Raw genomic sequence first — 7,183 nt, forward strand, 5'->3', positions numbered from 1 at the left:
TCATTGCTAAAATCTTGTCAGTTTCTCCCAGAGAAAGGCTCATCTTATTATTTTTTTAGTATAGTATGTTGAAGAAAAATCATAGTATAATATGGAGAAAAAGTCATAGAATAGTATGTTGAAAAAAGTCACGTGTAGCATGTCGAAAAGGTGATAAAAAAAAAGTCATAGTATAGTATGACTAAAAAAAGTGATGAAAAGTAATAGTATAGTTTGTTGAAAAAAGTCATGAAAAAGTCATAGTATAGTATGTTTAAAAAAAGTGATAAAACATCATATTATAGTTTGTTGAAAAAAAGTCATAGTATAGTATGATAAAATGTCTGGAAGAACATGCAGAAGACGCAAAAGTCATAGTATAGTATGTTGAAAAAAGTCATAGTATAGTATGTTGAAAAAAGTCATAGTATAGTATGTCAAAACACATTTGCAGGTTTTTGTTTAATTGGGGTCACAAGTAAAAAAGAAAGAAGAATCTTAATTCCTCTGGAGAATGGGGGCATCCATCCCACTACCTTTCACATGCTATTGTGTAGCTCGGACTAGATCGTATATTCCTCATCTACTCCATGGCGCATTTTTCTAGTCTTTCTAGGCCTATGTAAACAATGAGGGGGTGATCTGGATTAGATCTTTACTTTAAAAAGACCCAAAAACAGACGAGGTGGCCGAGTTGTTAAGGCGATGGACTGCTAATCCATTGTGCTCTGCACGCGTGGGTTCGAATCCCATCCTCGTCGAACCAAGGTTCTTCATTCTGCTAAAGTTGCATGTCAAAAACATGGCTAGCTGCATTCAAAACTCTCTTTGTCATAAAAAAAATGTCATAGTATGTTGAATGAAGTGATAAAAAGTCATAGTATAGTATGTGAAAAAATGATAAAAATTCATAGGAAAGTTTGTTGAAAAAAGTAACTAAAAAGTTATCGTATAGTATGTCGCAAAAAGCACATTTGAGTACGTCAAATAAAGTGATAAAAAAGTCATCGTATAGTATATTTTACTTCCACGCAATGTTGAAGAGGCGTGTCAACCAAGACAACCCCTCCACACCCAGAGCTTTAAGCATTTCTGGACGGATCTCATCAATTCCTGGGGCTTTGCCACTGTGGGAGTTGTTTAACTACCTCAGCAACCTCCACCAGGGAAATTGATGCCAATCCCCCTCATCCTCCAGCTCTGCCTCTACCATAGAGGCGTATTAGTCGGATTTAGGAGTTCCTCAAAGTGCTCCTTCCACCGCCCTATTACCTCCTCAGTTGAGGTCAACAGCGTCCCATCCTTACTGTACACTGCTTGGATGGTTCCCTCTTCCCCTCCTGAGGTGGCGAACGGTTTTTCAGAAGTACCTTGGTGCCGACCGAAAGTCCTTCTCCATGTCTTCTCCGAACTTCTCCCCACACATGCTGCTTTGCCTCTTTCACGGCAGAGGCTGCAGCCCTTTGATACCTTGCAACTTAAGGCGATGGACTGCTAATCCATTGTGCTCTGCACGCGTGGGTTTGAATCCCATCCTCATCGAACCAAGGTTCTTCATTCTGCTAAAGTTGCATGTCAAAAACAGGCTAGCTGCATTCAAAACTCTCTTTGTCATAAAAAAATGTCATAGTATGTTGAATGAAGTGATAAAAAGTCATAGTATAGTATGTGAAAAAATGATAAAAATTCATAGGATAGTTCGTTGAAAAAAGTTATACAGTATGTCTGCAGGACCAGGGATCGAACCACCAACCTTCGCAGGCGACCGCTCTACGACCTGAGCCTCAGCCGACCCAAATGACCATGATCCAGTGTTTTTGGAGCATGTTCAATACAAGGGACTCAAAGTCAAGATATCTCGGCCTCTACCTGTCTTTTTTTTTAGTTTCTCTCACAAGTCCCCAAACTTCATGGAAGAGCAGTACTAGATCACAGTTTGAGTCATTTACCATAAGCACTGTGTCAACACTTTCCCCTCATGTACGGTTTTCTGTGGCATAGTAACGGGTGAACCAAGTCTGTGTTTCACCCAATGTACTAACTAAATTCCAAAGATTATCTCTAGATATGAGTGAAATGTAACATCCACTTTACTTTCTGAACAGTGTTTTCAACAATCCTTAACAATTAATCAATATTTGGACGAGACACTCTAAATGCTACTCTCCCAATAAAGTTACCAAGGGACATGGGACTAGTAGTATCAGATGACGTCTTGGTGAAATATGGTGGGTAATTATTGTGGACTGAAGATCAAATCAAGTAGCATACATCATTGGAATCCTGATGAAACACACATATGCAGGAACAGTAAAACAAGATGACAGTTTCTTTGATAAAATACTCAGAGTTCAGCTGCAGCTCCATCAGAGGAATAGTCAACGGCATGCCATGAATGAAGTTTGTTTTAGATTAAAAAGTAGCAGCAGGCTGTTCTGCTCTTCTGTTGCTCCAACCAGGGTTCATAGACAAGCAAGTCAAAAATCCCTGGAGTGGCTGGATGATTTTATGGTGTGTTTAAGGCTATCCCAGGGTAATGCAGCCCTGGCAATGGGGCCTCAAGTAGGAATCCGGGGATCTGGACACAGCTGATATGAATCAACGACGCATCACACAGGACTGCTGAGATCAGACTACACTTCTCAGAAACTGACGAGGAATAATTCTGAGAGCTAGGCATCAGCGACATGCTTTGTCTCCAGCTTGCCCTGGGTTGCATGGTTGCGTTGGGAATATAGTATTTCCTCATGCTGCTGGGTTAAATTAACAGTGATTTCAGCCTCAGAGTGATTACAGCTCTGGGTCCACCACAAGCCTGCTGCATCTCTGGAAGATGGAGCAGCTGTGAACTCGCAGATTATATTGTCTCTACTTTGTATTTTACAGAACAATCACGTGTTTATTAAGCCAGTATCTACCTTCCACTCCAAGCACTCCTACAGTTAAACTCCATGCCTTCTCTTTTCTGGGAAGATCTGTGATGTCTGTTATCTTTTTCCACTTCCAAGATGAATCTCTCCTCGTCTGTGGTGTTGTAGAGGAGACGTATACAATATTGGGGGTGTTTAATAAATGCCACCAAGCGTGTGACGTCAACTATCTGGGTTATTTTTTCAGACTTTGAAAAGCTCTGCCAGTTCAATTCCTGCATTACACTCAGTGTCCAATTCTGTATCACACTTTTTGCAAAACACTACACACAGTTGTCTACATTAGGCACAACATTCAAAATTAAAATCTCTGTAGTCCCTTTGGAGAGCAACACATTCTCATGAACAGGATATCGTACAAAAGTTATGGACACTAAAACAACTGATATCATACGAATATGTCCAGTTACCCGAGAAAAGGTGAACGTGAGCCGGGCACAGAGCACCACGAGCTGCCGGTCATTTCGGTGACGATTACGGTTAAGTTTAGGCAAGAAAAAATTAGCGTTATGCGGCGACGAAAGTTAAGTTTTAGGCACCGAGGCGACTAGTTTTTGTATTAAAACAATCCCAAGGAACACACATTTCCAGGGTGGAAGTTAGTATAGTTCATGAGAACAGGCTGTGGAAAGCAACACCAATCACAATGTCAAGCTAACAGGTGTAAACACTAGCTGCTGAATTGTGCACAATCAGAGCTTTAGCACTGTAAGGCCACAGATGAGCTCACCTGTTTCGGAGAAAAATGGGATTCAATGGTGAAGCAAGAGCTAGAGGTAGAATGGTGCTGTGGCCAGACCAAACTAGGAGGTGGAATGCAGCCTGATTTCTTCTGTCCTACATTTTGCATGTGTTTTTGTCTTTTTGTGTTTAGAGTTTTGAAAGAATTAGTCACTTTCATTTGTAACTTTTGGACAGTAAACCCTTCATCTTACTGCATGTTTTCCTGGTTTTCTCCTCTTGGATATGGAAAGTGGTACATGCAAAACACAAGTGTTCAAAAATACTGCATTTTGGAAATACTGTAAATGGCAATGTTTTTGTTACTGTATTGCTAGAGTTCAACACTGAGAATGCAAAAGGCATAAACCTACTGATGGGATATCCATAGTAGTGTGTTGTGTTGAGCAAATCAGTGTGCTGGTTGGTAGACAGATCTATTCATATGACACGTGTGTGTGTGTGTGTGTGTGTGTGTGTGTGTGTGTGTGTGTGTGTGTGTGTTTGTGTGTGTGATTTTAGTGCAAAAAAAAACATTTTGGAAAGCGATGTAACAGTTGTGAATGCAGTGTTTGCTTTTGCAAGGGACTTGTAGAGTTTACCATTTTGTGTTTGTGGTTTTGTGTTTACAGTTTTGGGAAAATGAGCCAATTGGGGAAAAAACTATATTGTACTGAACAGTGTGGTTTGGGACAGTGTGATACACCGCCTGGGTTGGGAGTGTGCTTCACCTTGTAATGTTGCCATCGTAACCTGATCTTAGTGTCAAAAAGAGACAATGCAGTGTGCTTTTAGCTGAGCCAATCTTTTCCATTTAATTTTAAATGTCTACTACTACTGGGTTTTTCTCACAAGATACTGAAGGTGTAATTTGGTTCTACTGTGTAATTTCGCTGAGTCTTATGTGAGCTATGGGGAAGCTTGATGGGATGTGGTGGGAGGAGGCTATAGAGCAATGAATTAACTCTCAGCCACTAAGAAGGATCCTTTGTGCGCCTGTCTCCAAGGACACCTCACTTATATTTGGCGAACAAATAGCCATCCCACACAATAATGGGAAATAAATGAAGTTACCGGAGATAAGAGAAAACTATTTCCCTTTTGGGGACACAGAAATACAAAGAGTTGAATGAATGCCAGCTTTGTGTTCTGTTGAGGACATGTTGAACCCCTTGGCGTTAAAGAGGAACGTGACAGAAAGTGCCTAACTGATTACCGTGCAGATTCAATTTGCTTGTTTTCCACTGATTTTCTCGTCATACTGCTGGGACTCTGGGAACTTGTGCCCTTCATAGTTTTTCAGATCTCTATGACAACAGATCACTAACTATTATATAAGGCTGATTCAGTAAGTATTATAAACTGACACACTGCAATTTTTCAAACAGCGTTGTCGTAAAGGAAATCAGTAACAAAAAGTGATGGGAATGGGATCAAGAGCAGAGGAGAGGATGTTAGCTCACTGACAACTTTCTTGATCATTTCCAAGTCCACTGTGGTACAAAAATGCATGGTGCACTCAAATGTTGGGGCAATACCTAACCAGCCTTTTCTGAGTAATGTTCATTCTGATTTCCGCAATCTTGATTTCTGAAATAGGCAGAGAATTCATAGCATTTTGTAACACTTAAGTGACCTGAGTAATAATTAGGGGCAGGGTTTATTGGGTGTACTTACTTTGTTAAGTACAGGAGAACAGTGGATACTTCATAATCCAGCCAGCGCCACTGATTTTACAGGGTCATTACAGGGTAAGAAAAAGAGAACAGCACATACTTTGTTGTTACTGTCAAATGACAGTACTGTATTATTTTTGTCCTTGGATGACAATACACGCCTTTCATAGCACTTAAGGTAAGTTTGTTTTCTACTCCAGCCTACCCGATATGACCTGATCCAGGGCTGGATGAACATTCAAACTATAATATATATATACAAAAGTATAGGCCCTTTTCAAAAGTTCTCGGGCCATTATTATTCCAAATGAAGTAAAAGACATGGGCAAGACCCCTGGAGTGTGGGGTGGAGCCTGCCTGCTGAACCTTTAAGAATGTATTGTCACAATTGCCATGACAAGGCCAAAAGTTTTTTTATTTTTTTATTTTACTTTATCCATTAGTATATTATGTTTTGGTAGTACATCACAGTTATGAAATACATTATACCATAATTACTTAAGAGGTACCCTGTACCTACAATATACTGTAAGTCATTTCCTTTCCTATAATGTACCCCGTAAGTACCCAGTACTTACTAAAATACTTACTGTATAAATCATTTCTCCTAAGTAGGAAGCAGTAAGTAATTATATGTGCTGTTTTCTACGACGATATTGCACCGTTAGTGTCCGGTAATTACCCTGTAAGTCGCCGGCTGTAATATAAAGCCAGGATTTTGAAATCACTCTTTGATGCTGAAACGTCTTTGAACGCACCACCAAAGAACAAAACATGCTGCATTTACCATGCAACAGTATGGGAACTTTGACAAAAAGATATTCATTGTGATGAGTTACCTACAATATCAAGTCTTTTCAAATTCATGCTGAACTGGCCTCCTGTCTGGAGGATGGGGTAAAGTAATGGTTTGCTTGGGAAAATGGTCACCAGTGACGTAACAGTTCACATGACTGTAAGTGAAATGGTTAAAACATGAGAAACCACTTCCTCTTCTCTGTATCATTTAGTATGCCATGAGCGCAGACCACCCAGGCTGGTAAACATGCTGCTGATGTGTGCTTAATGGTGTCAAAGACATAAAAGGGGGAGCTGAAGAGAAAAGTGGGGGTTGGAGGGGGTACACTCGCTGCTCTGGAGAACACGCTGCAGCTCAGCTGTCCCACACAAAACAACAAAGACAATGCAAACATTTGGCTCCTGCAATAATGACATTAATGTAGGCTTTCTAAAGTTAGAGCCTGGCTGGGAACAACGGTAACAGCTGCCTGTGTACAAGCTCATTATCTGTACCCCCCCAAACCCCGGACACACACACACACACACACACACACACACACACACACACACACACACACACACACACACACACACACACACACAAAAACACATGAAGTTCACACAATTTTTAGTTAAAAAGACGAGCAGCTTGGTTTCGCCAGCTGGCATTGGTGCGTATATGTGTGTGTTCTCAGATTGACGTTTGGGCAGTGGTGGAATGTAACTAAGTAGAAACCCCACTTCCAATTAAGTTGGGACGTTGTGTAAAACATAAATAAAAACAGAATACAATAATTTGCAAATCCTTTCAATCTATATTCAATTGAATACACTACAAAGACAAAATATGTATCAAACTGACTGTAGTTTTTTTGCAAATATTCACTTATTTTGAATTTGATGCCTGCAACATGTTCCAAAAAAGTTGGGACAGGGGCAACAAGAGACTGGGAAAGTTGAGGAATGCTAAAAAAAAAAAAAACACCTGTTTGGAACATTCCACAGGTGAACAGGTTAATTGGTCATGATTGGGTATGAAAGGAGCATCCCCAAAAGGCTCAGTCGTTCACAAGCAAGGATGGGGCGAGGTTCATCTCT

At 40.4% G+C, this 7,183-nt stretch overlaps 1 non-coding gene across 1 annotated transcript; it reads left to right on the top strand.

The window, feature by feature from the left end:
- The first annotated feature begins 658 nt into the window (after positions 1 to 658).
- Positions 659 to 740, top strand: trnas-gcu (transfer RNA serine (anticodon GCU)). The gene has a single exon. It is a non-coding gene; the product is annotated as a tRNA-Ser (tRNA).
- Positions 741 to 7,183: the final 6,443 nt, after the last annotated feature.

This window comes from Sander vitreus, chromosome 18, assembly GCF_031162955.1.
Source record: "Sander vitreus isolate 19-12246 chromosome 18, sanVit1, whole genome shotgun sequence".
NCBI lineage: Eukaryota > Metazoa > Chordata > Actinopteri > Perciformes > Percidae > Sander > Sander vitreus.